The sequence below is a fragment of the Mixophyes fleayi genome, chromosome 2 (genome assembly GCF_038048845.1).
Source record: "Mixophyes fleayi isolate aMixFle1 chromosome 2, aMixFle1.hap1, whole genome shotgun sequence".
Classification (NCBI taxonomy): domain Eukaryota; kingdom Metazoa; phylum Chordata; class Amphibia; order Anura; family Limnodynastidae; genus Mixophyes; species Mixophyes fleayi.
Genome location: NC_134403.1, coordinates 48851444 through 48860303, shown reverse-complemented (window position 1 = coordinate 48860303; position 8860 = coordinate 48851444).

Sequence of the window (8860 nt, the reverse complement as noted above, 5' to 3'; positions counted from 1 at the left end):
CAGGCAGGGAGAATGTGCTGCCCGGCTGCTCTGATTGTGTTTTAAAAACAATCAGAGCAGCCGGGCAGCACACTCTCCATTAACGGACCTGCACATAGTGTGCAGCCGTAGGCAGCCTTAGCTGTCAAAAGGGGGCGGGGACTAAATCGCCCCCGGTAAAATAATTTTCTAGATCCGCCCCTGGTTGACCATAAGAAATTCCGAACACAGACCTCTCCGGCACTTGAGTTCCACGTCACTGAACAGTGCTTCCTAGATAACTGTTCATTCAAATCGGCAATGTTGGGACCCCACAGATTAAGTGTGGAATTAAACACTTAACCTGCGGGGTCCCGACATTGCCGCTTTAAATGAAGAGTTATCTAGGTCGCACTGTTCGGTGACGCGGAATTCAAGTGCCGGAGAGATCTGTGTTCGGAATTACTTGCAGCCATCGGAAAAGTGCAGCGTCGCTTTGTGGGTAAGTCTGTTTATATTCATGTATTTTTTTTTTCTAATCAGTGTTTCTTTGTAGGTATCCTAGTTGTCTGGGTTGTGGTACTCGGAAAAACGTACCCAACCACTGCGGAATTAGTGGCGCTATATAAATAGTGATCATCATCAGTTATTTATATAGCGCCACTAATTCCGCAGCGCTGTACAGAGAACTCATTCACATCAGTCCCTGTCCCATTGGAACTTACAGTCTAAATTCCCTAACACACAGACACAGAGAGAGAGAGACAGAGACTACAGTCAATTTGATAGCAGCCAATTAACCTACTAGTATGTTTTTGGTATGAAGATGATGATGTAAGTCACAGGTTATACTGAATTGTTGTTTGCAAGTCTAATGTTTATCATATTTACCCAACTGTCTCTAATTTCCAGGCACACTTCCAGGTTTTAAAAATGTGCTAAAGGAATTGTCCTTATTTTTCAATATAAACGAAGTGCTCCGAGGTCCCCCAGGACAGTAATGTTTGTGTCATGCTTAAATGCACCTACTCAGATGCACAATGGCACAGTGGTTAGCACTGCTGCCTTACAGCACTGCGGTCATGCTTTCAATTCCAACTAGGGCACTACTTGTGCGAATGTTCTCCAAGTGTTCCTCCGGTTTTCTCCAAAGGCATTCTGGTGGCTAGTTGTCTTCTGACCAAATTAACCTTAGTGTCTGCGTCGTGTAAGGAATATAGATTGGAAGCTCCACTGGGGCAGAAACTGTTGTGAATAACTAAACATTCTCTGTAAAGCGCTACAGAATATATAGGCGCTATATAAATAACTGTTGATAAATAAATAATTGTCCCTGAAAACTATTTTACAATGTTGTCAGCTCTTTGTTCATAGGAATTTCACTTATCGATTCAGGGACCATTATCCCCAGGAAAATTGGTAATAAATCATCACAGTTACATAGGACTGCACTGAGAACATTACCCATGTCATTCTGTTTGCCTGGAATGGAAGACTCCAAATATAAATCTCCCATAGAAGCTAGATGATTTTTTTCTAAATTACATTAATCACTGAATGTAATTGCTTCCTAAGACAAAAGCAAAAACAAGGCGCATAGACTACTTTCTTGTGTTTTGTTTTTTTTCTTTTCTATACGGTTTTATAGCTTTCTGCAGTTTGTCCAGACATTGGATCTATGACGGCGGATCTAAAAATGGGCTTAATATGTTATGTGGAATGACATCAGGATTGCTGTCTGTTTTGTAAAAATATATATGTTATGTTTTTGGCTCATATATAAAATTGGCTATGAGATAAACAGATCACTGCACATTGCAACTGGCACGTTGTTAGTACACCCATCCCAATGTGTCTCATCACATCCATTTCCTTTGGTTAATAGCAGTATTCTTAAGGCAAAAGTGTCACAGTCTATGTGTGTGTGTGTGTGTATGTATATATATATATATATATATATATATATATATATATATATATATATATATATATGTGTGTGTATGTATGTGTGTGTGTGTGTGTGTGTGTGTGTGTGTGTGTGTGTGTGTGTGTGTGTGTGTGTGTGAATACATAAAAGGTTCTGAAGCAGGAACACCTTTTAGCACATTTTTAAAATAAGGGTCCACCTTCTGACAACTTTATCCTTCAGATAGAAGCTCTTGTATTTTTTGCCATTTCAACAAGGAGTCTATGTGGAGCTTGTATGTTCTCCCCATGTGTTCATGGATTTCCTTCAATACCCGAAAAAAATTTAACCCAACTGCAGTTAACATTGAGGGAATTTTCTGGTGCTATATAAATAAATGTTGATGATGATGATGATATACTTTCAATGTGATATCTTTTTATACCAACTAGACATGCTTTAAGAGAAAATGCGCTTTACGGTGCATTTAGACCAATGTAAAGACAACTTTCAAAAACACAAAAGTGACAGATATAAGGAATTCCTAGGGGTATATTTACTAAACTTTAAGTTTGAAAAAGTAGAGATGTTGCTTATAGCAACCTATCAGATTCTACTTATCATTTATTTAGTACATTCTACAACATGACAGCTAGAATCTGATTGGTTGCTATAGGCAACATCTCCACTTTTTAAAAACTGTGGTTTAGTAAATATACCCCCTGGTGTCCCCTCACTGTCATAATTCATTTAAGTCAGATTAAGCTAAATCGAGCAGTATTTTTGGAGAAAAGTGGAACAGTGTTGAATGAATTAAGGGGTGGTCTTACAAAGGTAGAAGAACAACTGTAAAGGGATTTTTCCGGTATTTTCATGATGCAGATTTATTTTTCAAAGGGCAGTTCTTAAATCTGTAATGTTGACCTGCACCTATGATTACACTAAGTGGACAAATAGGTAACTAAGCACAAAGAGAAAAGCACTGCTTGCACTTTTGGAAATCACCTTTAAAGCATTTCTGCAGAGCAAGTCTGCATGGGTGTTAGTCACTGTCTGCCTGATCAGTGACAGAAGCCCCTCCCTCCTAACATGGTAACCTGCGGCTGAGGAGTATTCGATTAGAGAAGCCCTTCCCTTCTATATGGTAACATGGAAAGAGAGCATGATGTATTTAGGCAAGGTACACACTATAGGAAAAATAAACAATTAGCAATTTACAAATGACAGTGGGGAAAAAATGCCGCTCAGCATGCTGATTCATGTGTTACACACATGTGATACACACTGTGCACGTTTACCTTCAGATCTGTGCTCTTCATCTGTCATAACCATCGGCTGGCTGTCAGAGTGTCGCTCAGCATGGGTCCGCCCCCATGCTCTCAGCCTGAATTCCAAGGTATGAGTGCCTGCCCTCCTACATCTGTCGTTCGAATTCTGCAGAGTACATACACACTGCAGAATTGGAACTACGTTGTTCCATTGCTGAACAAGATTTTAAAGTCAGTTTGAAAATCCCAATTAATGATATCAGGGGCTTTGGAACGTCCATTAGTCATCATTTCACTGTACACACTAAGGCGATATTGGGCCAAACAGTCATTTATCATCCGATAGACCCAATCATCGGCTGAAAACACTGCAGTGTGTACCTAGCCTTAACGATGTATACACACTTCAGTTATTTCATGTGTATTGTTTAGCTCAGTAATACACAGATAATGCTTCTCCTAGCAGTCCAGGTTGCATATAGAATTAATAAATCTCGCAAGCAGGTAACAATAAATACTGTGGGTGTCACTTTTACAGAGACCATTACAGAAGTTAATTTAATTATAGCAATAAAAAGCATCAGAAAATGTTTCTATCTATATGACACATAGAAATTCGGGTTTTACCTCAGCATAAAACAAATTTCGTTCCATTGTTTTACAAACTTGTATTTCAATGGTAAATATTGAAAAAGCAATAAAACTTGAAGCAAGGAGCAGACCTATTTACTTGTGGCTTAACTATATGGAATTGCCAGTTACCCTGTGCTTCATTACATTGCATTCAGTTTACTTATTGTGCTGTTGTACTGTCAGGTGATATATGATATATCATTTTATTTCTGTCTTCTGTATGTTCACTTTACATTTACTAGGAAACTTCAGTACAATTGTATTGTTTTAAACAAAAGCTTATTTAACACTATGCAGAAACATATTGATATAGTTTATTTAAATCATACCGTGAATATCCCTTAGTGCTGTACTATTCATAAAGAGCAGATAAAACTGCATGTAGAAATATTTATATAGATGACTCTTCTTAAACTGGTTACTCACTACACAGTTTTCATCCATTAATCGGCTAAATCAGCCGGCATACGACCTTTCGTTCAAAAGTCGGGTCAGTGTGTGCAGTGACACGATGGTCGAAAGTCTGCCTAAATGGACGATTGTTGGCTCATTTGGCTGGTCGTACTGTTTAATATTTTCGTTGCAATCTCGTTTCCGATGTGTAGTGTGTATAAACTTCCGACCGATCCACAACAGTGAGTATGAAATTACAGTCATTGCTCACGACAACATGGCTGTAAAAAGTCGCTAAAGGGACGTCCGCTCTTTCCTTTATCTTCCTAAACAAGGCTAGTGTGTGTGCAGTCCATGGACCGAGCGATCGGAACATCGATCGCATGTCAAATCGCTCCGCATAAAAAGTTGGTTGAAATTTCTGTAGTGTGTACCCAGCTTTAGGCTAGATAGAAGTTATTAGATAAAGAGATGAAATTATAAGAGAATGTACAGTCTGTTTAACCAGAGGTAGACCGAGACTGTGGGCTAGATTTACTAAGCTGCGGGTTTGAAAAAGTGGGGATGTTGCCTATAGCAACCAATCAGATTCTAGCTGTCATTTTGTAGAAGGTACTAAATAAATGAAAGCTAGAATCTGATTGGTTGCTATAGGCAACATCTCCACTTTTGCAAACCCGCAGCTTAGTAAATCTAGCCCTGTGTATGAAACTGTTTCACAGGGATAGAATGTTCTGTAACTTATAATCAGAATGTTTGATTTACTAAACTGCACTAAGAAAATACAGAATCTGATTGGTCCCTACAGGCAGTTACATTTTTATGCCTCCCAATATGTACAGCATGTGCAGATAATAAACAGGGAGGAAGAGATGGGGTACGCCAGACTCGCCCCTAGTCTGGATTGGATATGTAAGGTCCATTATATTGTATCATAGAGCATTACTTTAATACACAATCATATTTTGCCACAAATATACAATCAGCAATACGGACTGTTTGTGAATCATCAGCAGAATATTTTTTCCTTGCGCTACGCAATGCTGCTACGGATATCCTGAGAGAGGGGGGATGGGAGGAGAGTGGGGGGAGAGGGGAGAGAGAGAGGGGTGCAAGAGGGAGAGAGAGACAAAGATTTGGGGAGTAAGAGAGAGGAAGAGGGGGGGGGCGAGAAAGTGGGGAGAGGGGAAGGAGGCAAAGAGAGGGGAGAGGGGGAGCGAAAGGGAGAGATAGAGAGAAACAGAGAGTGGGGGAGTAAGAGAGAGGAAGAGAGGGAGGGAGCAAGAGAGAGGGGAGGAGAGAGAGATGGGAGCGTGTGGGAGAGAGAGGGAGAGTGAGGAAGTGAGAGATAGGAAGAGGGGTCGAGAGAGTGGGGGTTGGGGGTATAGACAGAGGGGGAAATAAAGGGAACTGTATAGAGAGTAAAGATGGCTTTACAGACCAATGTTTGATGCCTCAGGCAAAGAGACATAAAGAAAGAATTGTTTTAGGGGAAAAAAGGGAATAGGGTCTTTTAAAATACCCACATAGATCTGACTATTTTGAATTTGGCCCGACACCACTAAGGGCTGGATTTACTAAACTGCGGGTTTGAAAAAGTGGAAATGTTGCCTATAGCAACCAATCAGATTCTAGCTGTCATTTATTTAGTACATTCTACAAAATGACAGCTAGAATCTGATTGGTTGCTATAGGCAACAGCCCCACTTTTTCAAACCTGCAGTTTAGTAAATATATCCCCTAAGTGTCTTGACTATAAACATTGGATTGGATTTTAAGTGGCTGGAAAATCTAATGACCCAATAACCGTATCCGCATTTGCGCTTGTACTGAAAGCACTGGATGAAGCCGTATGTGATCCTGAACACTAAACAGCCCTATCTGCCCACCATGTGTCATCCAAGACTGAATATTCGGACCTGGCAGTGTATTGAAAACATATGGATTATATTTTTAAATAATACTCCAAAGATTAGATTTTTGTAATAGACCACACTTCACATATTCCTTACGTTGTAAAGTGCAGCTATGAAATGACTTCAGAAAAAAATTTAAATAAAATATCCTTACCCAGTGCATGCAAGGCCCAATTTTCTCAATGGGAAGGTTATGGCTCTCTAGCGATCATTTGAATAGTTTGCATGTTTTATGCAAAAAATAAGAAAGTTATGACTTCAGCTTTGCATAACTTTGCAATTTTCATGCACGTTTTACGAAATATTTTATGCTTTATTTTCCGAAGTCTATACTTTTCTGCTAGGTAAATATGCAAAGTCTGTGAATATATTTACAAAGCGAAAAGATGCAAAGTATAACTGAGTGCTGGCTCAAAAATATATGTTATGTGATTAAGTAGACCCTAGAGAATATCTGCCTGGTAGGTTCCATACAAGTGTCTATGTCCACAGTATACAAGAGAGTTATACCAGTAGCAAAACATATATGGAACGCAAGAAATGAGGTTACTATCTGCAATCTATATGTGGCAGTGGATATCTTTGTATGTTTAAAAAGAAAAAAAAACACCAATAGTTATATAAGAGTGATAACTAAGTAAGCAGATAATAAATTCAAAGCAAGTTTGGAGTCCCAAAAGCTTGCGATCTAATTGTTTTCTGGTTGGCTACGCCATACACACGCCTCTATTCCCACTTATTTTCTACTGGATAGAAATGGGCAACATTATTTATTGCTTATTGTCAACAAAACAGATAAGCTATTTAAATTATAGCAGGATCATTTCTATTACCCAGCATTGACATCAACCTAAATTACTATTTTATTTAAAAAAACAAATCATTAACAGTAAATAATTGCTTCTTCATTTTCAAGAGTTCTGATTGATTCATAATTTATGTGAATGTTAAATTTTCAGTATACCTACACAAAAAGTCAAATGATAAAATAAGTATAAGCTGATAGTATGAAGTTCCACACAGAAGAGAATAGGAAAGCAAGTCTAACATTTGTTTTAAATAATAATTCAAAGATCTAAATAGAACTTTATTATGGGATGTTATTTGCTAAATTTATACATAGAAAAATAACATTTACACAGAATCTATGAAACTATATTATAATATTGGAACTATTGTTTGGACCCCGAATGACTTATACTGATAAGTATGTAGTTCAATTCTTGAAATGAGTAAATGATATAAGGAGAGTGGATCTTGTGTTTGAACACACATAATACAATAACTTTATTTTTGTTGATTCTGCTTTGAACAGAACAACATTGATTATAATACTCTGGAGTAGTAGCTGTACATATATTTATTCTTTCAACAAATGATTGATATCGTGGGATGGCATAAAGGTGATTGCAGATAATCGATAGAATATAATAATTATAGCATTCATATCAAATCTTTTTATTTTGCTAACTACAAATGTATATTGGTTTTCGTCTAAAATAATTACATTATTTTTTTATTGTTCGTGCACAGTACATAATGAGAACAGTGTAGAGCAAGATGAGGAATACATAGTTAAAGGCGATGAATTGAAAGTGAATTAGGAGGCTAGAAGACAATTTTGACACTTGCGCAGAAATTTCAATACAACCACGAGACTTATTTTTTAAAATCGGATGGGAAAACATAAGATTATTATGAATTGCACAAATTTAAGACCAGTCCAATACAAAGCTAAAACATTTTTTAAAATCTGCTCTGGTCTAAGTCGGGTTTATAAAAAGCGCTAATATCAATAGCGTAACTTTACAGTAGTACAAATGACGCAAACAGTTAGTGCATCCCATTATTTCATTAATCGATGCGGAAATAATACAGTTTCCTCTACAGTGCATTGTCATTGCTGGATTGTAGTATAGGATTTCCAGCATTGCTCGCATTTAGATCTGTGCCGGCAGAGGGACGTCATACCATACAATCTTTTTACTAAATTGTGCAATTATTAAAATATTGTTTAAAATGGTTGTAAAGGAACCCCTAAACTTTGGGAAACACATTACTAACTACGAAAACATAATCTTAATTGCTATATCTAGGCACTGTTACCTTGTCTGTGTGCTCCATCTGCAACTGTGTTATAAACACAGAGTATAAAATTTATGACTATAATACTATAATGAGGCCGCATTGAAAATCAATACTTTGGCTAAACAATTGAGTTCTATTCCTACTAAGGCCAATCGCAATAATGCTATAATATACATAACTTTAGAATAGTCTCTTATATGTCTATCTCATTCTATCTATCTAGCTATCTCATATATAAATATTTCATATCTATCTATCTATCTATCTATCTATCTATCTTTATAGTATGTGTGGTGGATTTTAAATGTTTGGGCATATTTTAAACTAATTATCCTAAACTATATATTTATTTTTATTTTATTTGTTTAAACTGTAACCACTCGCAATTTAAGGCGGAGATATTCTCTTGCTGTTTTTGCAAAAGTAAAACTAAATATTATATAGGCTATATTAAATAGATGTTTATACATAAGCATATTTATAGATGAAACACTTGATATTGTCAGAAACCTGGCAATGAGCTAACACCCTGTTATTGCGATACAATTAGACATACACTGAACTTAAAATTCGACAGGTTTGTGCAAATATCTGGTAACTCAGCATCTTAACTTAGCATAACAACACCATGAAATTATATATATATATATATATATATATATATATATATATATATATAAATTATTTCAATTTTGTAT